Raw genomic sequence first — 26074 nt, 5'->3', positions numbered from 1 at the left:
TAGGGCTTAGGTAAGGTTCAGTCTTTGTTAGAATATATGTATGTACTGAGCTGGAGTTCCAGTTACTGCTTGGTAAATTTGGTCTTTTGCTGGAAGAAAGCCATCAGGGCTATCTTTGCACTAAAAGTTTAAGCTGCCATTAGTGAACCTATAGAAACAGTTGTCCCACTTTCTATTCTGATTCTGGTTACAGCTAGGGTTGTAAGTCATCTGTGTTTGGAACTCCCATTTATTCCGCATTTTCTAACATTATTTATTTATGTATTCCGAGACACCTTCCAGGATATCAGAACATCAGGAATACTATCCTTTTCTTAGGTAATTTCTGTTTCCCTCCTTAAAGAAGGCAGAAACAAAGTAGTTACTCAAATATCCTTTTTGAATCTTTCTTTTAGTTTTAATGGAGCTCTGTGCTCTTTTGCTTTCAGCCAAGCATGAGCATATTTGGCATATAGGAAACTTTATTGTTAGATGTAGTATTCTCTGCAGTTTAATATTCAACATTTCTACTTGCTCTTCTGCTCTTTCATACACCACACTTCTACTTTGGTTTTATAGATCTCGCAACCTTCATTCTCCCTCCATTATACAATGCAATGTGTCAGTGCCATGCATGGCACTCCAGTTACCTCAGTATTTCCATTATAACTCTGTTTTGAGGGATTTATAGGCTAGCAGTAAAAATCTCTTTCTTGGCTAAGTCTTGAAACAGCAGTTTCTGGTCATTTAAAAAGAAAACAAAATGAAACAAAACTTTTTTCCCTCACTTCTATTTTTTTCTGACAACCATTTAGCAGTGATGTTTGCACTGCAGGATCCTCCTAAACAGCAAGTGTAGATTCAGAATGTAGCCAATTTTAATCTAATAATGCTTTTTCTTTTTATATCCTTCAAAAATGCATATCGTTCTCTCTTTATGCATATGACATCATTCCCTCTTTGCCAACCTTTCTGGAGCCTACAGCAGTCAGTCTTTGGGGCCTCAGAGTGGTGTAGTTTGGTCTATCTTCTTTATTTGTAATGTGGATGAGTTTTACAGTGGGTTTTTTGGGTTTGTTTCGGTTTTGTTTCGGTTTTGGGGTTTTTTTTAATAATTATCCTTTGTCTCAAAGCCCAGTAACTTACTATCTACTTCTGTGTCAAAGAGCTACAAATTTATCACAATCCAAGAAGACATTGGTTATACATGAATATCTAGAATATCAGGGCTATTACCAAAAACAAATTTGGAAGGGATATTAAATCTCATGCTTTAATGCTTAAGTGATTTGCTGTTAAAGAACCGGCTATTAGAGGACCTATGGGTGAGTTATACTTCACCATTCACTAGGGGTTCCTGTATTTTCCTTAGAAAGGTCTAGTAGCAGTCACTCTTAGAAACAGATTGCTGAGCCAGATACACTTCCAGTTTTATCATATAGGGCAGTTCTTTACCCCTGGCTCCAGGCCAAAGAACTGTATGGATTCTAAGAAACGTGGTTGTGTGTTCGAGTTTGTAGAGATGAATTATTTTTATAGCCTTTAAGTTAAGCAATCAGCTTTAAAGGCAGTTTTACGAATACATACCCACTGATTAAAACAGACAAAAAGCCTCTATCAGTAAGTGATTCGCAGACTGCTTGCATGCCCAAGTTCTGGTCTGGAGCTGCTTTTCCCATCTAAAATAAAATACTGCTCTGTACTGAATAGTCTTTTGCCAGTTGCTGTTATATTTCAGGCCTGAAGTAATTCTTCCTGTTATGTGCAAATTCCTGTTTTGGTCATTGCAAGCTGTGTATAGTAGTATATAGCAGTCAGAAGAAACCCCTTTTTGACTTAATTTCACTGTATTTCATGTTTTTCCGAGTCATTTGCACCATTTCATGCCAGTAATTTTACTGTTTTATTTTCTTCAGGGTGATTCTTGCTCAAGATTGATACTCATTTACTAGGCCTACCTTAGAGTTTTAAATATTCAGCCATTCTCTTGTGACCTAGTGATTTTCTTCCCCATAATCTTTGGCATCATTCCTGTGCTTGAGACACGAGGAAAACATCCTTTAACACTAAAAACTACATGTAGTGAAGGGGGAATTCAAGTTTTCAGATTTGAAACCTTGTATCCTTGTATCACCAGTTTGGGAGGAGAAAAAAAAAAAACAACCATCAAAGCAGACAAATACTGTTTCATATTAACATCTATCGTCAATGAAGAGGTAAAAATCAAAGCCCATGTGTGAGGCAGGGTTAGTGAACTGCCAGTGATTCTCCCAGCAACTGACACAAAGGAATCTGTGAGTATCAAAGCTGAGGCAGCAAGCTTAGTGTCAGTTCTTGCCTAGGGAGTAGAAGAAAACATCACTTTGTCTCTGCTTTCACTGCTTAAACACACACATCATTCACTAGTAACCATTTACTCTGCTGTCAAAACTGTTTCAAGAGAGTGCTACATTTGATTAATAGTAAAATGGATGCAAAGGAAAAAAAAAGGCTGCCTCCCCTGAGGTACTTCTATTGGGAGAATTTTTGCATGTATTTTTTAATTTTTCCAACCTATAAATATGCCTGTAATGTTCAAGTACTCTGTTGCTTCTAGTAAAGTAATTTTTATTAGAGAACCTGGTGTACTCATCCTAATTCTAGTTAATGCTCTCTCTCTCTTGTTGAACCATATTATGGCATCCTCAGCCTCTTGTACTAACGAAAAAGTGACCAGCACAACCATGTGTGCAGTACATGATTCATAGTGCTGCTTTCTGAATTGTCCAGTGGGTAATTGTAATACAAAAACCAGAGAAACAGATGTAGACCCTAAACCTTGGCTGTAAATTTTTGTTTTATGATTATGGGTTTCAAATGTGCTATGTCACACTGACAAATATACAGTAACACCAAAGGAAATAGATTTCTGACTTGAGCTTGAGCTTTTTATTTTACTTATAGCTAAGAATATGTTTATTGTAAAGTTTCTGCTATCACAGTCTGAGAGAAAACAGATCAAAGCAATGATCTGAAGTCACAATTTCTTTGCATGGATAAAGTGGAAGATATTGGAGAGTTGTTGCCTCCTTTGCCTCCTTGCACCTCTATGGGAGCTGGGTAGGCATTTAAAATATGTGGCAATACTTAAAGTTTCATTACATTTGACTTAGAGGGCTATTAGTTATCACAATAATTATGGTTAGTTCTGATCTAGATTAGAAAATACCCCCCATTTTATGATTTTTTCCTGATACTCTGTTTAAGAAAAATGAGTATCATACTATTTCAAAGTGAAATATGAGATGCATAGATTACTGTGTTGTAGAAATAATATGAGAGCAAACCATTGGGCTGTTTGAGGAATTTGTTAATTACATGTGGTTTTAGTAACAAGTATAAAAATTAGTGCAACTATTATTTGTAATAAAGCATGAGCTACCTGGCTCATTTAGATACAGTGAGAAAAAGTAATCTTTTTTCAGTTCATACACAGTAAAGCGTGACTTCCCGACATTTACTTTCAGAAGTTGCCAGTCTATGTTTTGAGTATAACCAACAGGTTTTATTTTTGAATACAGCATTCTAAGACTGCTAATAGAAAAAAACATAACTGTATGTTTCTGTTTGTCTGATTTTGTTTACTTTAACTCACATGGGCAACATGTTTTTCTTGGCATAAGCTTAAATTGTTCCAAGAACCTTGGTCCACACAAAAAGCTGTTTTCTCCCTAAATTGGAGACTGACAAAACATACTGTGTTTTATGTCATCCTTTCCAGTTATTTTTGTGGTGACACATTACATATTCCAAACTTCTCGTGTGTCCTGTGTCCTCTGGTTAGAAAATACTGTCTTTTAATTTAGCTTTGCTATTCAAAACAAAATTGTAGCAATATAGCCAGCTGAGATATAAACAGAAATTTAGCCGCTTTTCCACTTGCCTTTTTAATACAACAAACACTGTTTGCTGTGCTGAAGTGGTTTAAACAAGCCTTCCCTGAAGGATAGTTTTTTTGGTAAGCGTATGCTGTCCATAAATTTTGGATTAGAGAGTGTCAGAGGCTTCTTTAGCTGGAGGGGTACAGGCTAGGGGACAACACCCCAAAGGGCTGAGAAAGTCCTTAAAAAGTCCTTAAAAAGAAGCTGTTAAACTCTAGCATTTGTAACTCTTCCTGCCTGAAGAAAAGACGGGAGAGAGGCTGCATGCTGCACGGACAACCACAACTCTCCCGTCGAGGGAAAGGAGGCTAAGAAAAGCTTTTGTTTTTATCTCTTCAAAAGGATTCGCTTCCAGATTGCAGCAGCTCTTTTTGCTGGCCTCTAGTTTTCAACGTGGGTGTATCAGTTTCAGGGAACAAGTGTGTGTGCTGTGTGGGGGGTTTTGTTTTGTGAGTTGGTTTGGTTTTTTTTTAATTCTTGAACCTGTGTGAAAAGTTTTGTTAATACAATCTGCAGGCATTGTCAGAGAGCTTTCGGTTCATCAAAGGACTTTTTGTGGAGAGGGGACACCACATCCATTAAAGTGGCTGCGCAGGTCCCAGGGTGAGTCTCTCTCCAGCATTTCTTTACGGTTGCCAGTGGTGCGCCATGCCTGCGCACAGTGTCCCCTTCTCTGCCCGACCCCCTTGTTGGGCTTTGCAAGAAACAGGCAACAATCAAGCTTTTCGCTTTCCAGTTTCTGAATCTGAGCTTCCTTGGAGTGGGAAGCAAGGCTCCTCTGTGCCTTGCTCCTGGGTGATGCTCATTCTGCTGGGGCTGAAGTGGCTTGGCTCATTCATTTAAAATGGTAGCATGTATGTGGTTATTGAGCTCATGTTCTTTCCACTGGGGCAACGGGAGTGTTTCCAGGCTGTTGCTTTTCATTTTTAAATTGTCCATAGGAATGAGGACTGTTGGAAGCCTCGATGGAGTCTTTCTCAATGAGCAAGACTTTGCAGAAGGTAGTTATTTACCTAAAAAACACAGAGCTCTGCTGGCCTGCTGCAAATGGTGGGTCAGCCCAGGGCTGGCTGTGGCATCCTGGCCACACACCTGTGAAGGCTTTGACACCTACTCCTGCCACGAGGGAGAGCTGCCACCACTGTGTTTTCATAGAGACCTTGGTGGGTGGGAGCAGCCCCTTGACTCTAGAACGGCTGTGAAGGGGTGGCTGGGAGGGGGCAGCCACAGTGTCCCTGCTCGGCACCATGGGCTGGGTTCTGTTCCCCATGGATTAGCTCGTGGCCTTTGTCCCCTCCCGGAGAGCTGGGGCTCATTAGCCCTCTGAAAGCTGATACAGCCCCTCCGGGGCCACGGGAGCGGCCGCAGCCCCTCTCTGCTAATCAGAGACAGGCAGGACCCGGCGGCGGGGCTGAGGAGGGAGAAGAGGCGATGCGTGGCTGCCTCCTGCCCTAGGCTCAGTGGTGGGGACAAGCCCTCCCAGGCACTGCCAAATCCGGCCCATCGGGGAAGCCGGGGAGTGCTGGGTGATTTAGAAGCCAGCGTGAGGGAGGGATGGTGAGGAGAGATGGGGCCTGACTCCCCCACGCCTCAGGAGGGACGGGCCCCTGAGATTCCCCGCTGGGAGTGGGGCCGGAACCGGCCATCGTCTCTGCGAGTGGTATTGAACGGGGTCCCTGCGGGTGGCATTGAGCGGGGTCCCTGCTGGCGTGTGCCGGGGCAGCGCTGGGATGAAGCTGCTCCGAGCCCGGACCCGCCGCCCCAGAAGCCGGGGCGAAGCCCGTGTCCCTGGCTGTGGAACAGCGGCAGCGCCTGCGCCTCGGTCTTGGCCTCTCCGGGGAGGAAAGGAATGTGGGGGGGGAGGTACAGAAGTTTTAGAAAATCGAACTGGAATTCAAAAATCCTCCCTTCCCTACAACTGCTGAAAACATCGCTGTTTGTTTCCCACTCCGTTCCCCTTCTCCTCACTGTTGTGTGTTTTTGTTTTGTTGTTTTTTTGTTTTTTTTTTTAATTCCTTTATTATTTTGGGTCTTTTGGGAAGTTGGGCTCCCCGTCCACACCCGCCCGCTCGGCGGCAGCGGGGCGACTCCGGCAGAGCTGGGGCTCGCCTTTGCCTGCCCGCCTGCCTGCCTGCCTGCCTGCCTGCTTTTTTTGCAGGGCTGCTGGGAGTTGTGAAGGCGTGTGAGAATCCTGGGAGCTGGTGATGTCAGACCGCTTGGGTCATTTGAAGGTTAGCAGCCTGGGAAGGGTTCACGGAAAGTTCACTCGCATATATTAGGCAATTCAATCTTTCATTCCCTGTGACACAAGTAGTAGGAAGTGAGCTGTTCAGAGGCAGAAGCATCTATTCACGGCCGAGGGGGATCCCGAGCCTCTACCGGAGCTGTTTTATCCCGGGGAGGTGGGCGATTGGCACGGCGTGGGACGCGGCACGCACCCGGCGATTGCCGCAGGAGCTGGACTGACTCTCAAGAAATTTTGGGGGAAATTGGTGGTAGCTAAAACTTGGAATGCGGCTCGCATCCCCCCATCTTGCTGGATTGGCTGGGCAGCCTGGAAAATGGTAAATGATCATTTGGATCAATTACAGGCTTTTAGCTGTGTTGTCTGTCATAATTCATGATTCTGGTCTGGGAAAAAGACCAACAGCCTACGTGCCAAAAAAGGGGCAGAGTTTGATGGAGTTGGGTGTACTTTTATGTGCCATTTTCCTCCACACCTAGAGGAAAGCACTTTTGCAGGCATTCTGTGCAAGGGGAATCATGTTTGACTGTATGGACGTTCTAGCAGTGAGCCCTGCTCAGATGCTGGATTTCTACACTGCGAGTCCGTCTTCCTGCATGCTCCAGGAGAAGGCTCTCAAAGCATGCTTCAGTGGATTGGCACAAACAGAGTGGCAACACCGGCACAGTGCTCAATGTAGGTCCCAACTGTTATTTTTCCACTTTAAAGCAATTACTATAATTATTATTGTTGTTATTATTATTTCATTTATTTATTTATTTGTATGTATTTTAAAAAGAGAGACTCGTAATTAAGTGCAGAGGTAATGAGGGGTGGGGTGAGTTTTTGTGCAAAATGTGGTTTGCAAGCTTTTTTTATCCATTTGGCAAGAAAGGAAAAAGGAAAGAAGCACCGGACTTCTTTCTGTTTATCCCTTCTCATGTGGCACATTGATCCTAAGAACAGTTGTGGAGCCAAACAGGAACACATAAAATTGTAATGTAATACAGCAAATACTTGCAAAACTCCAGCCAGTGAAGGATGAATTTACATAACGTCTCTGTGATAGCTCTTTTTTTTTCTCCTTAATCTAATTTTGTAGCACGTTTGATAATCAGGATGCATGTTGTCTTGAAGTGCATTTTAGCAGAGCAGCCAAGCAATTAAAATACTGCTCTCTACAGTTCTTGCAAAGATGTGGAATTGCAGTGGGTAGGTGCCATTCCAAAAATCAGACAGAAGTTTTAAGTTTCCGAAGAAAAGGCAATATTTCTTTGTACTGACCTTGCTGCCACCTTTCTTCTTCACTTTGTTGCTCTAAGAAGTTGCTGTTTTGCTAGAAAACTACTTACTGTGAACACCCTTTGAGTTTAACCATCAATTATTTCTATACCTTGAAATGCAGACAGCGTTGCACTGCTAACAGAGGAGTGAGAGTTAGTGGTATGACACTTCTGAAAATGTACTATTATTTTATAAGGCCTTGATTTGTTGCTGAAATATATAGATGGTAAACAATAGCAGTATTTTAACACCCCAGTTTCAAGTTTGAGAAATGACAAAAAGTGCCAGAAAACATTAGCTTATACTCTGCATAAAAACTTGCAGGATGCTTCACTGCTCTGACGGTGATTTAGATAAATGACTTGGCTATCTATCAAAATGTTTTTAGCACGCTCTCGGGCACTTCAGTATGCCATTAACTGTATCAATCTGTTTTAAATTTTCGTTTCGCAGTATGTTAAAAAGTTAACTAGGAATTAGAAGAGTTCTCCCTTCAATATCTCTGAGGGGTGGAGGGAGGAATTGAAAAATAAATGTAAAACTGTTTGGTGAAATAATGTGTTTCACTCTGCTCAAAAGTTTTCAGTCACCATATGACTTTTGTGTGGGTTGAGTAGTGAAAACAGAATTGTAAAGAACGGTGACTACCAGCCTACAACACTGCAAATGATTTGGTATCTTTACAATTAAAAGGAGACTGTGAAGTTCAGCACGGGATATTTATTTTCTTTGCGCTGTTTTCAAAATGCTTCAAATAAATTATGAAACAAAACTTTTACTTCAAAATAATGTTACTAGCTACAGGAGAGCTTCAGTTAGCAAAAACAAAAATCCAAACCAGATGTTTTACTAAAAATGTGTTTTCCTCCTTTCATGGTTTAAACTTTAGTATAACTTCAGCGGTGATATTGCGGAAACTTGGAATTAAATAAACTTTGCTGGAGTAGGAGGCATATACTGTCGTTAAAAGCTTACACTCACAAAATATTCTTTAAGTAACTTCTGGTTTTAAAACGTCCTGCTCATTCTTTTGTATGTTGTTAATACCTAGAAGCAGGATTCTTAAAAACAAAATATATGGCGTTTGTTCTTGGGCAAGTTAAACACAGGATTACCCTTATCAGAATGGAATGAGTGGTAAATATGTCATTTGCCTAGGGCCTGTGATAAGAGACAAGTGTAGATAACAGCAAAGTTTAGCTAATCAAAGAAACTCATATTAACAAGAATAACTAAAAATACAGGAAAATGCATTCAGGAATCCAGTCTTGTAACTTTGTAAGCAATAGGATTAATCTTCGCTGCATGGGAGTTTAAAATTGGGCTGGAACCTGAATCATAATACGATGGCTGTAATTTGAATTGTGAAAGTTAATGTATAGAAACATGGAAAAACAATTTAGTTAGGGTCCAAATTAAGATTACTGTTTGATTACTAGAGCAAATTTTGTTTTCAGTTTTGAAGAAAGTGTAAGCAGCTTATGCATATGAGTAAATATATAAATAGATTTTAAAATACCAAAATTCTCTCAAAGTGTAAGATTTTTATCCGGCATCTCATGAAAATAATGACAAAACCAGATTTTTTGTGGTCCAGAAAGCTTTTAATAATTTAAAGGTTGCTCCAGTGCTTATAAATACAAAGATAGCAAAGTTTAATTCTAACTCAAGCATTTCCTGATTCTCCTTTTTTAAGAAAATCTCTGTGATTTAATGGAATGTAATAATAGCCAAGTTTTGTAATTGTTAGATGTGTGATAGATAGGGGGTTTTTGGTCTACTTTGTTGTTTTATTTTTGGTTCTGCAAAAAAAAAAGCAGTACACCTGCAGCCCTTGCTTTAGGCCTTGGAAATATTGCTTTGATAGAGACGTGATTGTAGAGTAAAACATAAATGGCTGTTGAGGGAATAGTACATGGATAGTGCAGACTCAGAGCAGGCCAGTAACAATCCCAGACAGCATCAGGGTTTCAACTGAAACGCTGGCAAAATTGGCCATTGCAGGGTTTAGGGCAGAATGCTGTAGGTCTCCAACTTCAGCACATCTTCAGTACGTTAATCCTATTACGACTCACTAAGCTAGCGCACTCCTGCAGCATCATGAATTTTCTAGTCCACGAGGGTCTGCAAAGTAAAAATAGAGGATAAGGCACAACCCAAACATGACCTTAACTTGTGTGGTATTTTTTTCCTCTCCCCTGTGGGAGGAAAAATCTGCCATGGGTTTGCAGTGCAACCGTTAACCACTGAGTATTGTGCGATGTTTTACAAACACGCAGAAATCGCCCCTAATTTTGCACTCATATATGTTGATGTTTGATGTGATATTAGTTAGGAGATTTAAAATGAAATTATTTGTTTGCAAAGAAAATTATGGACTCAGAAATGAGAGTAGAACCAACTGCAATTTTAATCATAATTCATTCTCACTCCTTTTGTCATAAGATAAAAATCAGGTCAGTATAATCAAATTAGACGAGGAGGGTTCTTAAAAGAACAAAAGAATTGAGATTGCAAGAATGAATAATCTATAGTTTCTTAAGTAAGGCAGAATTTTCTGCTCCCTTGTAGTGCAGCGGCAACAAACACCGAGAGAAAACCAGTAACTTTTGGTGAAACATGAGCTAACTAAATACTGCAGAAGTGGGAACAGGACAGGTCCTGAGAGAGGAGCTGCAAAGAATAGCGATATGACCTTGGAAAAGCCTATTAAAAAAGTCTTCATTAGTCTTCATTAATTAAACAGGCAAAAAACCAAATGAGCAGGCCCAAAACAAGAGTAAGTTTGTTTGTCATTATGTAGTGTTTCAGCTAATTATATCAAGTAGAAGACTACTGCCTACTGCATTTCCTTAGGGTTAGAAGCATGAAAAATTTGATGAAGGCAAAAGTTATGGATATGGCAGCAGAACACATTGGGATGTTGAGGCTCGTGTAGTATGCAGTTCTTATTTCAGTTTGGTAGGAAGTGTTTGCCTGGAGAGGAGCTAGCGGATGTTAACTTCTAGAAAGTTCATGAAGATGGGACTCCAGAAGGTGTATGTTTTCCTTCAGAATTCTGGATTATTGCAATGTTTGGGTCAGGTTCTCATTCCCTGCAAGCGCTGGAAACATCTGTGCTCAACAAAAAAAAAAAAAGCTCACTACTTTATTTTCTTTCATCTTTCTGAATTTAAAAACAAACATTTTGAAGTGAAGGACTTGTAATCTGCATTCCCAAGTATCAAATTGCTGCAGGTGTGTTTGCTAGTGCCCAGAAGGCAAGATCTGTTTGAACCAGGTTATTTTCTTTAAAGTTCATCTATAAACTTTACAGCTAAATTGCTAGGATTGATTTGCTTAGGGATACAGTCTTTGTTTAAATTTTTATACTTCTAGTTTAATGCCCTGAAATATGTTATTAAAAAATGTTTGTTTCTGATCCACTACATAAAAAAAAATTGCATGGGGATATTTTTCTTCCAAATTAATTGAAAGGAGGAAACTATTCTCTACATAGATTCTAATGCAGTTAGCCTGATTCGTCTGCTGGCACAGGAAAACTCTAATGGACACGCACCGCTGTCAAAAACTCCTGCAGACAAAAATGATGAGAGGCGTTCGCTGCTGAAGTCAGGGTGGGATAAGCTTGGAGGAAAAGCAATGTATCTTTGGGTGACTCCCTGCTTGCCTAATGAGTCTGTGCAGCAAAGGTGCAACTTGTAAGAACAAAGCCAGGCTGGTGAGGCGATGCCTTGAAGAGGGTGAGTTAAGGAGTTGAAAGACCGAGATAGTGTTTCAAACAGCGAAGTTAGTCATCCTCACATCCAGTTAAATCCCCACTTACTGCTGAGCTGTTTTTGTTAACCATGTGTGCGTCACACCAGCTTTGCACACTGCAGCCCAGCCAAGGTGAGGGGCTTTGCTCAGGGGCGCACGGGGAGTGAGGCGCCCTGGTCGGCAGATTGTGGTTCCACCTCCCCTAAACACGCCAAAAGACTGGTTTTGCTCAGGTCTAATTTATATACCGCCCTTTACGCAGCCGATGAAGTGCGGCTGTGTTACACAGCCAGCATTTAGATTTGGGAGTGGGGTTGTGAAAGGGACATTGTGCTCAGAAGGACTGCTGTCTGCCGCGGTCCGGCCGCGCTATGCCCCATCCTATTGAGACCTCAGAAGCAGAGCACAGCTGCGATGAGTTTCCAGATCTGTTTGGCCGTGGGGACCGGCACTGGTATGCGTGCGAGCCGGGGGGGAACTTCCCTCTCCCTTCACAGTTTCTGCCTAGGGGGCTGGCAGCAGCCTCTCAGCAGTGAATTTACAGGGGCGGGCGACTGGGGCCAAATTAGTTGTGGTTTCAGAGGGCTTTCCAGAGCTCTGCTAGGCTGTAGCACGCAGCCCCATGAGGAAGGATATCAGTTGATGTATAAAATGGCCAAGGAACTTCGGTAAATAGACTTTACCCTTCAAATCCAGAGGTCCTGGCAGCGGCTGTGTGGGAGGGTGGGGTTGTACTTTTCCCCTTCCTGTACTTGGACACTTTTGATTATCCAGACTTTCTGGGACTGAGCAGGGCTGCCTAATAACAAAGCCTGCATAATATAATTGCCTAAATAGGCCTATTGTCCTTTTCAAGTCACTGTGCTGTGAAATCTTTCAACTTTTTGCTGAAAATGTTATATCTAATGTTTAAATGGCTTAGTGGCTACAGAGAGGAGGGGATCCTTTTCCCTCATTTCTCATTGCTGAGTGGTTGAGAATCTGATTATATTCCCGCTCCTATTGATGTTTACTCCTTTTGGGAGGCAAATATTTTAGCCCCTTCTGGCAGGGTAAACTGCCAAAAGTAATAGGCCTGGAAATACAAAGCTATGATTGATTTTGACCTTTGCTCACGTGCATGAAGTCTGTCCCCATGCACTGTGACCCATGCCACTTCTTGCTGAAATCCAAGCCCTTTCAAACCAAATGGAACCACAGAAATACAAGCCACAAAATGCTCAAAACTATTTTAAACTAACAGAATAATAATTTTGTCGGTGCTGCAGGAAAAAATATAGGCAGGAGGGTAACAACGCTGAATTTTCTAGCAGGCAAACCAAGAGTAATGTCTTTCGTCTACTGCTGCCGCCTTTTTATGAGAACCATATTCTAGGTATAAAATAAACAAACTGGTATCATGTGGAAATGATTCTGTGCAGTTTTTTGGTCAGAGTAATCTTAGCTGTTCCTCCTAATTGTAATCTGTAAACAACTTACATCCAAAAATGTGGATTTTAAACTTTTTAAAAATAATCTAAGGTCTAGGATTTTACTAATTTGTCATTGCGTGAGCAAATGTGTTTCAAAAGTTAAGAATGTCAGAAACAGTAGCCTAAAGTTAGCATCCTAAATCCACATTTCATGGCTTCATTTCCAAATATGCTGAGCATCTAGGAGCTCCCTCAGCACTTTTTAAAACAAGCCATGTATTTGAATGACCAATTACTATTTAGAACCTTCATTTAATTATTAAAAATGTTTACAGGACTGTTCCACTTCCTCCAAACTAAATGAAAAGTAATTCAGTGACAGAGTTCACAACATCAACAGTGAAAATAGAGACATAGGACAAAGTAGGACTTGTTTATAAAAACATTTTACTCTCTTTCTATAAATTTGCAAGTCAGCCAAGGTTTTTTTCCCTTTATTTTGTCTGATTCACAGGTTTCTCCAATTCTCTGTTTGCTTCCATGCATTAAAGTCTGCTCATCACATATTAATTGTGGTATAGATTTTAATAGCTAGATTATCTTCTTCATATACTCACTTATCGTTAGCAGCTGCTCAGGATTGTTTTCCCAGTGGCAGTGAATTAATATGACTTTGGTCACTGTGCATTTTGCTTATTTTGGGGAGGAGGGAGGGAGGAGGGGGAAATCTAGCTTTCTTCAGCTCATTTTAGTAATCTGAATAGGAGCGTAGAACTTGCATCATGTGACAGGGCAGCTCACCAGCATGGGGTCCCTGTGTGAGAACCTCCCTTGTACATGACAATCTGATAAGGATATCATGTGGTTTAGAAACACATTCCCACAATGTTCACTTCTTTGTCCCTTTACTTGGGAGTGAGTAGGAAAAAAACTTTTAACAAACTAATGCTAGCCCTTATATAACTGACCCCACTTTCTTTTAGTGTTCCATGTGAGCCTTACAGTTTCTTCAAATACTTTTGTTAAGAGAGATGGAAATATAATCCAGCAAGTCTGCTTTAAAGAATCCTAGACATAGAGTATATAATATACCTTCTATTCCCCTTGGACAAGGTGATTTTTCTTTCCCCTGCTTATACCATATGTAAACTGAATATTATAAAACTTCGTAAGTTAAATATACACATGCAAGTGACACTTGTATAGGTTTAATAGGTTAAAGCTTGAATGAGTATTTATAAATTCTGAGAGTACTCTGGATCTTCACTGCTAAGGACATGATGTTAAAGTCCATCCATATTTTGAAGGGATTTCCGTTCTATGCACTTTCAGTGACTTACATTTTACCCTCTAAGTGCATCCCCTAAGAAAAAGAGCAGAAAAATGTCTCACAACAAAGAGATTTTTTAGCACCGCTTAGTTTCTTTTAATGGTTTGGAGAATCTCTTTCCATTGAACCATAATGTTTTTCTCTAGGCTCGCATTGTATTTTTAGCAAGCATCTTTGAACAATGAAATGACAAATTAAGTACATCTTTGTCTTTTACAGCCTTATCTAGTGAAGCACTCAGCCCTCCACCCTTGATTTTAATAAGAGTTTCAGACACAGAGCAGTTGTATGAGTGAGTCTTTAGTGTATTTATGTACCAATACTTCTATGATATACTAGTAAAAGTTTATGCCACTGCGCTGCAGGTTCAGCACAATGAACATCCAACATTGCTTCTTAAAAAGAAAGAAGGTTCATTTTTCTTTTAAAGATATATGGCAGAGGTGTGGAGCAATCAAACAGGTTGACTGCTGTTGTACCAATCGGACACAACAGCCACAGTTTGATTTAACACAGATTTCCTTCAGTGGTGCTTTGATTCTAGAAAGCCATTTGTACCTGTAAGATACAAACAGTGGAAGGAATAGTTCAATTCTCCCTGCCCCTCCCAAAAAAAAACCCCAAACCAAAAAAAAACCAAAAAACAAAAGAAAACCAAACAAAAAAAACCCCACCCCACCAAAACAGCTAAAGAACACAAAAGGTGTCTTGAATCCTGCGATTTTTTTTTAATCTGAATGCAGCTTGAGGTGTTCCCGAAATGGCCATTGCGCCACTCTGGTAGTCTTCTCTGCCAGGCTGGCTGGTGGCACAGCAGCACATCGTATAGAGGTGTGTATTTCATTTCCTACTGGACTTCCATGTCATCTTCCAGTCTTGTCCAAGAATCACTTCTTCTGCCAGCTGGTGACTGATACCAAGAGGATTCCTAGGTTCCTGGATGATAAGTGAATGTAACAGCATCTGAGTTGATTGAAATATTTCACTTGTTCATAAATACCAATCTGGGACAGAGGTGTTCAGGCGCGGTGCAACTCTACCCTGGCTTTCAGAGGTCTCAGAGCCTCCAGCACAGTTGCTCAGGGACTGTCCCTGGGCGGAGCCTGAGGCAGGGAGCAAGCTCCTCTGCTACTTTAATTCCTCATCTTCTACCCAAAAACTCACAAGGAAGACCAGTGTTGCCTGTCTTTCCAAGACTGAACGTTCTCTCACACAGGAGAAAAAGGAGTTGGAAAACTGTGTCACAGTGCCATCTGGCGATACCTGATACCCGGACCTTCCCCTGGGCAAGGGCTGCGGATCTGCAGGCAGATGCTTCCCCCAGGACCCTGGTTAAGGCGCAGGAAAAAGCCTGTGCTCCCCAAAGCTCGACTGCTTGTGGGGGTTTTGCACAACTCTCTGGGTTACTCTAATCAAAGATCCTAACTTCTCTACAAACCTTCCCTCCTTCACAGAGGTCTGCCCTCACTGATCCACCAGTCTGCAGTTTCTGGTTTAGGGCACAAGACAAAAGACTAGCTAAAATGTCACGCATGGCTGAGCTTTTTTATTGTTAAGATCAGGTCTTGAGTTTGGGAGGTTCTTTGTTTGGTTTTAAGTCATTGTTCATTCTTCTGCCTCTCAACTTTTGGTCTCAGGAGGTCTTTCTTTTTTCCCCTCATGATGCAGAGTATTCCTTTGCATTGCTTTGTTCTTTGAGTTTTCTCTTTTCATTCAATTGAGGAAGAAATTTTATTAGTTACTGGATCAGGGTATAAGTCAGATCCTCCTTAGTGGCTGGCTGGAAGGTCTTGGAGACCTGTCTTTCTAAGGATCCTTCTGATTCCACCTCACACTTTGAACCAAGGTGTAAAGTGCAGAACAAATGGCAAATCACCTATGTCTTTCAGTGTCTTTGATGATGGGGGGCTAACAGAGAAAGAGACTTTTCCCAAGGCTTCATCCCACAGTGAACCCTCTGCCTTCGTCTTTCCATTTGGAGAGCACATTCCGGCTGTGTTTTTCTAGCTGCCTATATAGTCACATGCCATGCAGGTTATGTGAACTGCTCATCTTTCTATGCTTTGCATGTATTGCAACACTCACTAATCTTGAGACCACACCAAGAAGGATCCATTATCTCCCTGAAGTTTTGAAAAGAAGCCTTCGGCTGCCTGCAAGAAGTCAAAGCTGACTCACATCCTTCTGTGAGTTGTTTTGGTGGGGTTTTTTGGTTGTTTTTTTTTTTTAATCTTATCCAAATCCTTTCCTTTCTCTCTGTTTTAGAGAGGTCCTGCAAGACTTCACGGTTAAAGCAGGAGCTGTGCGCTAGGAAGCACTGCATGTCTGGAGGCAGTTTGGGAAAATAGCTGTTCTCTTCTCCCTGAAATGGAGTCCATTATGAAAGCTGCAATTGTTCACAGGGGCTGTTTTCACCTTTACCAAAATGTGAAAGCAGAGCTCAGTTACAGCATGGTACACTGGCACTGCCTGGTAATACCATGTTTGTAATGCTTTTGCTAACTTGAATTTCTGGGCAGAACAAGAAAATACTCTGACGAAAAGAGATGAGGAAGGAATGACGCAATTAAAGGAGATTAAATCAGAGTATTGGTTTCCTTGGAACACATATTTGGCTTTTTATCAACAATCTTTTCCCCATTTTTCAAATAAACACATATTTTCACATGATAACTCTATTTGAAATATTAATGCTTCCAGGGCTGCATTACCTTTGTTTCTTCATCAAAGTCCATTACTGTGAAAAGGCTGCTGTTCCTTAGGCTGTTTCAGCTTCAGAAGAATTTTAGGGCCTGGTCTATTGGAAAGCTTGGGGGTATAATTAGTGAAAATGGAAATAGATGCAAGAGAAATTTAGTTCCTGATGTTTTAATTTAGTGTGGTACTGCCATGTGTTGTTGAAGAGGATTCTTAAAGGCAAACATAATTATTTCATTATGGTCTTCAGAATGCTTTCATTGGTCTTAATGACAAGAAGCTGCATAAGGAGTCATACATTTTAATTAGACCTTCTTATATTTACATGAGATAAATTACAAATAATTGATGAAAAACAAGTCTTCTGAATGGATGATTTCACACAGAGCTCTGGTTACAGTTTAATGATAAAACATTTCTCTGCTTTGCATTTTAATTATCTAGAATTATTACTCTGGTAGAGTTCTCAAAATACTGTTATTTCCATCCATTTCATTAGATTCACAACTAATTTCTATGAATCTAAAGAAAGAAGGTGTTTTTCAACATATATAACTTCAAATCAATTTCCAGCTTTATTAATTTCATTTTGCATTCATTTCTTACACTTAGATACTTTTTTTGGTGATAAACTCCAGTAAAAGCTAGTGAGGAGTCAGACCTGTTCCTATGTCCTCAATTTTCTGCACAGGTGCAAGTCCAACCCAAAACTCCTGTAGAGGTCAAGGAGCAAGTATGAAATTGTAGGACTTGTAGTGGAATTTTCTAAGGAAAACTTGGGTGTGTCTTTCTCACTAGCCTGCTTGAAAGTTTTATTCCTTTGAAAACCCTACCAATACCTTTTTATAATTGTGTATAAGCTTGTGTGTGCATTTCAAATACCATTTCTTTCTTTTCTTTACCCCCTTGATTGGACACTTTCTAATACCAGGATAAATTATTTTAGAGTTTGGCTGTTTGCAAGACTCTTTCACATTTGCAAGCTCTCCAGCCTTTCATTTTTGTAACAAAACATACTTCACATGATTCATTCCTCAGAGTATACCGAACGCTAATTGTTGTTATTGATTTTAAATTTCGCAACCATTACAAGTAACCCAGATGAGTGGCAGATAAAGAGTAATAATCCATGGAGTTCTGGAAGTGTTTCATGTTTGTCTGTAGTACTTTACGTGATCAATAGTAACTGCCCCATTGAAACTAACTGCTGTATCAAATAACAGTAAATCAAATGAATGTGCTTGCAGATTATTTATTGAAAGCTTTAATTGTTCACTGGGGCCCTTCTTATCTCGGGAAACAATAGAAGGCAGTGATCAGGCAAACTGGTTTGCAAATGCCGGGGGTACCATGAAACAGGGGTCTTCCCTGTGCCTGGGTGGTGTGAGAGCTTTCCAAAATATGCCCCTGTCCCACTGGGATTGCTGGTCCCAGGGCAAGGTGATCAGAGGTGAGCTTTTTCAGAGAGCATTCCATGAGTTCACAGGTTATGATTTTTTTTAATTGCTGTTTTTATAGATTGTCATATTTAGATGACAAACTTGTATCTGGTGGATAAAGTGGAAAAAGAACTAAGAAGATTCCCCCAAATTTCCAGTAGGTCCACATAATGAGACACAAAACAAGATCAGACAGGGAAGTAAATGAAATCATGCTAAACTTACTCTGTAGAAAGCTTACCTAGATATATTACAGTTTGGGGCAATTATATGCTGCTGTGCAGTGGTCAGACTTTGGCATATACTAAGAAATTAAAAGCAATGTTTTCTAACAGCTCTCTGGCGCTGTATTTTACTAATTCCTTAAAATGGCTGCTCTGCCTTGTCACAGTGATTCCTGAAATACTAAAGCCACAGGTTAGAGGTTTTCTGGATCTTAAGATAGTTTCACTGCTATCTAATTTTTTTTAATAGCCTTGGCATGTTGTCAGTAATACTTTGGTGGGGCTTCAGAATCCTTTCAGTATGAGCAGAGGCACTAAATGAGTCCTTCAGAAAATTTGGGAAGATGGCATTGAATGAATTTTCATTTAATGGTATATCTTTCTAACCATGACAATTGGAAAAGCATTTTTAAAGAGAGCTTAATTTCTACAGTAAATGATGACCCAAATCTCTCAAACATGGCAGGAAAAGTCCATTGTCCCCCTCCCTCCCCCCCAAAAAAGTATGTTTTGTGAAACATGCTTATATGCATATGTGTAATATTGAATATTCATAATATAGCCATTTTAAAATTATTAGATCATGTTAAACAGAGATTTTCTGGATTCTAATCCCTTTGGAAAATAGTAACTTCCCTTTTTCAGAGGATAAGTTTTGCCTTAAGTTTCTTGGGACATCAGGGATCAGGACAGAATACTGCTTTTCCAGCTCTTTGGAAATAAAGTACTATCTCTTTGCCATATTTTGTATAAGGTATGGTTGACATTTTTCCTGTTTGCAAGACTAAGATATTGCAGTTAATTGTGAGCAGCTTATCTGGGGAAAAAAAAACCCAAGTCACTGTTGAAGGTAGGTATTGAATAAGAAAGACCAGGTCACTAGGAAATGCTGTTAGCACAGAGGTGTTTGCCTGCAGTACAGTGTGTGCATACTTTTTCTCTTCTGAATGAGAATGGTAATGACAGACAACATACAGGTGAAATTATGAGCATTCCTCACTCCAAGGGTTTAATAGGAAAATCCACTGCAGGTAGAGAATAGGAAAACAGAATATTGGAAAACGTGCTCTCCAGTCACGGTACTCGTCTTGTCTCCAGGCTCTTGTGAATGTCTTATTTTATTGATCTTTGCTCTTCTAGGCAGAGTGTGGAGGTGTGCCCTGAGCCACAGTTAGAGTGCTGCTACCACTTGGCTCGAGGACACCACGCTCCTTCCCAGCTCTTGGCTTCTGCTGCACCTACTGTGAGAGGGGTCGAGGGATGTTTGCCAGGTTAACTGTGACGGTGGAGAGTTAAAAGAAAAAAAAAAAAACAAACAACAAAACCACAATATTCTATAAACCCAATATCAAGGTACTGTGAATTCCAAGGAAAGGAAATATGGTAGTGTTTTAGTTTTCATGTTACCTGGTTTAGTTTACATGGTTACCTACCTGCGTTACCATTTTTTGTCTGGCAGGTATTCAATTCAGAAGTATTGAAATTCTGATCAGGTGAGCATTACAGGTTGGTGAACTCTATATTTTATTTGTCCCTTCAAAAGATAGTGGCAATGTGCAGTTCTTAAATATTCCTTTCTTAAATATATTGGGGTGAGCTGCTCTTAGAACGTGGTCTGGCATGCTATGCCCCTGTTTTGGTCTCAGATATTGCAAATATATGTGTGCTGGAGGATGTCAGCAAGGTTAAGTTTTGGTCTCACTGCCCTTCTAGTTGCAGATAAGCTCAAGTGATGAAAGCCATTTTTTCCTGTTATTGTGTCATGTCTAAATGGAAATAACGTATTGTTTCAATTATACCCCCACAGTTGCAGCAGAGCCGCGACGTGGGTGCAATTAGGCTAGTGTAAGGAATAATCTTAACGCTTACTCAGAAAGTAAGCTACATGGATGTAAAACATCTATTTACAAGCAAAGGTAGCCCAGGGTTCACTGCAATAACCTGGGGAATGGGAGACATATCTGCCTGGTTTAAGAAGCTGCCTTTGCTTCTCCCAGTCTACACACTGCCCTGTCTTCTTACAGGAGGCTGCTGCTGAACAGCAGGAGGAAACTCATGGCTCCATTTCATGGCCCCGAGCCTTGCCAGCTTTAGCAAATGGCCCTGTTTTGCAGCAGCATGGCTGGGAAGCTGGACGCGTGCTCTTCCCCTCCCCACTCTGCCAGAGTGTTGGTAACCTCTGGAAAGGGGCCGGAGGGCGGCTGCCTGGGGTTTGCTGGTTCAGCAGGTTTCATCCCAGCTTCACTGTGGAATGAAACCTTACTCAATAAAGAATCATACCTCTGGGTGGCATAGTGCCAAAAAAAAGGTCTGCAGCAAGGGCCGGGGAGTGAGATCCCGAGCAGTGAGATATAAAGCTTCACAGTTGTCCGTTGCCTTGTAAAAAAGGTGAGTGGCTGTGTGACAGGGGGCTGTCAAAGAAAAATAAAGGGTTAGACCTCCTTTTCCAAGGAAATCAAAACTTCGAATTAGCAGAGCAATAAAAGTCTTCTAAAGCAAAAGCTGGAAACAATACATTTTTTAATAAAATGGGCAGTTACTCTAATTGCTGAACCCCTACTGTTCAATTTCTTTTAGTGCCCTTATTCATTAAGTTCAGCATACTTATGCTTATTATTTACAGATGTATGCGTTTTAACTTGTTTATAGAAACTGTGCCTTGCAGAAAGCTGTGGATGGTATGATGCTAATTTGTGTTTATTGCTGCCTATAATATGCAATTTTAAAAACAATTAAAGATAGCGGTGAAGCTCATCAGTGGAATCAACCTCAAACTGCCCATGAAAAGTAAAATATTAGTACCGCGTGCTGCTTTGAAAGGTTATAGGCCATTTGTAGTGGATTGATAACGTACCCATTAATGAAGAATTTACCTGTTCTTAAAGATTTTAAGCTCAGCAGTCAAGTTTCTAGATACTGTTCTAATGTAACCCATTTAAACATATGTGATGGAGTTCATAATTGCCCTTGTAAATGGGTATAGAAAGTAGGGTATATAAATCAATTAGTGATATCCAGCAGTGTGGCTGTAATACAAATTAATTGGGATGATAAGCATTTTAACTGCTACTATACTAACTTGAAGTAGTTTTGATCACTGAATTGGCTCTTGTTGAGTCACTCTATTAATGTTAAGATTTAAAAGCACTTAAAGATCAAAATATTCTGAACTAATGGTCCTAAAGTTTGAGAAATAAAATTATACGTAAAATATTACATAGCAAGTAATTTTTACTGCATTTCCAAGGAGAGCACAACAGTTTTATTTTGTCCATGTGGTACTGAACAACTGTGTAATAGTATTACATGATTAAAGATATTAAAACACGCCTTTTCTTGCTGGATTCAAACCACAGCAGAAAGTCATGATGAAGAGTGTCATAAGATATGTTGAATATATAGAAAATAAAAAATTTATTTGGCAGACATAGTAATACTGAAAGCTAATACCAACTTGGATAGGAGGTAAGTTTTGAGGAATAAAATCATTCCTTTAGAATAATACTCTGAATTATTCTGTTTCAATGCTTGAAAAGATTTAAAAATAAAAATCTGCAAAACACTATAAAACATTTAATAACTATAAATGGAGGTTTTATGACTTAGTAAAATATCTGGATATATGTAGAGATTATAGCAGCTCTTTCACTGCCCTTGAAAGTTTTATTTCTTATTGAAGATACTGGATCTGAGTTTTCTCCCATTTATGTTTATGAGTCAAGAGTCTTTATTGAAATTGGTGGAATAGCAACACCATAAAACATATCTGAGAAAAGAATCAGACTCCTTTTATTTTTAAGTGTTTCATTCCTCACAATGGGCCTTTTTTTCTAATTTTTGATCCTGTAGGGAAAAAATGCTGAATTTGTCACACCACATTTGTATCAATAGGCCACAGAAATAGGCTTCCATTTTCATAAATAAAGAAAAAAGGGCCAGAGTTTTCATCCTCTCTGCATTTGTGTCTCTTCTTTGCCTATGGTACTTTACTCCACATGAGAATCTGACCATAGGAATTTACAGGTAAAGCAATCAGGGCCTGAATTGTAAGAAAAGTTAATTTTCAAAGGAAAATCTAACTTCGTGCAGATGATAGCACAATTATGCATTTTTGTTTAAAGAAGATCCTATTTTTCAGTTTCGCAGTAATGCGGAATTTTCACTGGAGACTGATGCAGTTTTGCATGGTAGTGGACAGGCAGAAAATCACCGACCTGAAAAAACTACAGAGCTAGCATCTTTCGGATGTTTTTCTTCAGTTTTCCATACGATTTATTTTTTTCATTTAACATGTTTTCTTTTCCATTTTGAAGGTAGGCGCTTAATACAAAGTGATGAGCTGCTGCCCTGTAAACTCTGCCTGCCAAACCCCGCGGCCATCCTGTCTCTACTCTTACTTTCACCCTGGCTCGCTCATGGTCTGTGCCTGGCCATTTATTTAGCGAAAGACGCTCCTGTTCTCAGTTACCAGCGCGTCATTAAGTCTCGCTGTCTGGAGAGTAACACAGGTATAACCAGACGCAGTTCTTGGCCCTGATATAATTAATCCTGACAAGCTTTCCGCTTTCCACGTTTGCTCAGGTGTAAATGCATCTCTCTGGCTACATGAACACATAAACCCAAATGTTGAACAGCTTTGGTGATATAACTGTAAAAAGCAAAAAAAAAAAAACAAAACACCAGCCTGAAAGTCAGTATCATTTTCTTTGAAAAGGTGATATTAGTTATACATGCTACCCCAGGGTTTAGTGGAGCTGCTTGAGAACCAGGCATTGCAAACCTACAGAGCAGCTGCAGCCTCCTCGTTGTCCTTTACTACTAGCTGTAGTAAATATGTGTGTACGGTATGTAGGTGCCAAAAGTCCTGGCTTTACTGGGAGAAGCACCAAAAGTGGTTGCAGTGATGGTTCCTCCCAGAATACCTGTGGGACACAACAAAAAGATGCAGCAGCTTCAGAAGAAGGTTTTTAAGGGTGTTTTCATTCAGAAATACATGATTGTGTATATTGGTGGTTTCCAGGTCACGTGTGCTCAATATGTAAGACTAGTCTGCTAGATTCAGACTTATATCTTGGAGATATATGAGGCTTGGACAGTATAGTCAAGAGTAGAGGTTTTTGTGGCAGTTTCTGGTGTTGCTTATGCCTGTGTGGTACAGTGTCCATGTGCACGGGTGCTGCTGAGTTGCCTTCAGGAGAGGATTCAGGATTCCTCTTGGGCAAGTCTGTTATCTGCCAAGACATTCCTGTGTAGTTGTGTATGTGGTGGTGTAGTCTTACAGAAAGTTGATTCTCTGCTGGCCATGGAGATCAGAAAATGAAGGCAGGGGTTTCATCATCTCTGCCGAGTTCCCTGCTAGCAGCCCTCTTGGGGGCAGGAGGCACCCAGGCCTGTCCTGCCTCGCAGTGGGCAGGTGAGTGGGGTGCACATGCAGACTTGGGGGTGCATCAGAGTCCCCACAATGGAGGGACTGAGAACAGACTTAACAGAGTTCCCAGCTTTGTTATGCATCCGATGTGTATGTGGGGCAAGACACATAAGGCTAAATTTGAAGATACCACTTACTGCTGTGTTCTGTTGAAAATCCCAGCTGGTACTACTTGTATTTCTCTACGAATTTAAGACCCAAGCAAATAAAGCTCTTTCACTGTCAGTGCTTCTGTTTCCTGTCTGTAAAGGAAGAAGAATAGCTCTTCCCTTATCTCACTTAGGTGTTACAAAGGTAAAAATATGAATGCTCATGGGTTATTCACATATTGGAGTGGCAGGGACCATGCTTGTAGATCAGATAGGTAGAAGAGGGCAGTATCTTTCATGCTGCTAAATATGGCAGAACCAGAAGCGGTGCTGGCTGTGCTGCATGGTGGGGACAGCAGGGCCTGGGGAGAGTCACTCGAGGGTCTGTGATCTGTGCAAGAATGTCACGCAGGAAGATGTGCTGGCAGATGGGGCTCCTGGAGTGCTTTGTTAAATGGCAGTGTAAAGTCAGGTGACTGAATTTGCATGCTTAACAAGTGGGTTAATAAGGAGGCCAGAATGTGTCATAACAGAAAAGTATGTTACAAAAGAATCCCCACTCTTCACTGGGCAACTGAGAGAGGACATTTCTGGAAATAATAAAATCTGTGCTGCAAATGAAGACATTAGCTGCTAAGGAACAGAAGTTGTGTTATGAGAGTAGAACAGGAGAATAACCAAAAGATAGATGTTCTTGTCTTCTGATTTACAGCAAAAAATCTGGATAGCTCTGCTATACTGGTAGTAGGATGCAAAACTTTATTTCTTGGCCCTAATCACCTGATATAAATACAGGTTTCAAAGGGCTGTACTCCTGTCATGTGGCCAAGATCAGTATCCACTGACTCTGTTGACTTATGTTACATGACTCTGCTGGTTAACATTACAGATTTGCAGTTGAAATTTGGCAATGTTGTTGGTGAAAGGCATGAAGGAGTATGATGCAGCTTGCTCTCTCCCAGTTTTAAGCCAGGGAAGATGCAGCAGATGAGTGTACACACTTCTGCCATTCCAGTTGGCAAATACAGCTTGGTGTACACAGCAAGGCATTTGCTGAATACGAAGAAGCCTGCTTTTTTTTAAAATCATACTTTAAAGTTAGTCTGTGTTTTAACACTGAAATGCTAAAATAGTTAAAATGAAGGTGCTCCAAGGACCTGCTTTGCAAGTAATGGCTCCCCTCAAGGCTGTGGAGGCCTTTCAAGGTTCATTCTTTCAAATATCTTTTGACTTGGCAGGATCATGATCATTACCATTATTTGCATTGGAGCAGCACTGGAAGGTCCTGCAGCGCTGGTTACTGTACAGCATATTCTGAGGCCCTGCCCAAAATAGTGTACTGTCTTAATACATGAGATGCAAGAGAGCGGGGGAAGAAAATACTGTCCTGATGGTATGTCTGCCTGCAGTGTAGCAATGGCCAAATTTGTACTTGGAACTTCATTAGCGTGAGGATATCAGAGCAGAGAGTGTGCTTAACTGCTTCTTGTACTCATGAGGCAAAGGGCAGAGTTCAGCAGCACCCCTCTTCTCCCAAATGCTTCGGGACAGAAGCCAGCTGTCCATGTCGCTCTTTAACTGACAGGAGTTGTAACAGCAAAAGTCCTTCAGCTTTAGAAAACTCCTGCCAACTCAGCTGCGCCTATCAGGACTTGCACCTTGTCTGAGATAGCTGTTGGCAGCAGCAGCCTGTGCCCTCGGCATGGCCCTTAAAGTGACCTGAGTCTGAGGCTCCTTTTAGGTGACCTTGTGTGCAGTTTTGCCCATTAATCCAGTCCGTGCAGATTGGGCTTCTGAGCTCCATAACCTCTACCTCTTGCTAGTTTTGTTGTTATTTTAATCATACTGTAGGAATCCTGAGAAGCACATAGTGAAAATCTGTGGGATACTCTTTTAGCTTTTAAAATAACAGAAAAGGATCATTTTGAATTGGGCACCCTCAAGAAGAAATGAGGTCATGGAGCCTCATCTTCTGATGTCCCTGTTGAAAGCATAATGCTTCTTTTCAGACTGAGTGCAAACCTGATGACTTAGAGGGTTTTTTTGGCTTTCATCCCAAATACCACCCTTTTTTAAGGACAGTCTTGTAGAGATGAACTATGACTTGATTAAAATTAATGCTGGAAATATTGTAACTAAGAACTATAATAGAATATATTTAATATTATACCTTTAAGGCAGCTACCAAGATGCAAATAATAAAACCTTCAAACGTGGAAAACGAACTTTCCTAAGTACTTCTGAAAATCCTGATAATAACATCTCAATCTGAAGTTATTGTATGTTTTA

General features: G+C 40.6%; 1 protein-coding gene across 4 annotated transcripts in view; it reads left to right on the top strand.

The window, feature by feature from the left end:
- The window catches only part of RARB (retinoic acid receptor beta), a 320609-nt gene that overhangs the window by 221888 nt on the left and 72647 nt on the right, over positions 1–26074 (top strand). The window contains exon 1 of one of the 4 annotated variants that reach the window (XM_018075374.2): positions 4487–4502. The exons of the other annotated variants lie outside the window; for them this stretch is intronic. The gene's annotated coding sequence lies outside the window, so the exon portion shown is untranslated. Of the gene's footprint in view, positions 1–4486; positions 4503–26074 lie in introns of those variants that run through there. 4 annotated transcript variants of the gene reach the window in all.

The sequence above is a fragment of the Manacus vitellinus genome, unplaced genomic scaffold (assembly GCF_001715985.3).
Source record: "Manacus vitellinus isolate BGI_N305 unplaced genomic scaffold, ASM171598v3 scaffold_3_pilon, whole genome shotgun sequence".
Lineage (NCBI taxonomy): Eukaryota > Metazoa > Chordata > Aves > Passeriformes > Pipridae > Manacus > Manacus vitellinus.
This window is presented reverse-complemented; position numbering and strand designations above follow the sequence as displayed.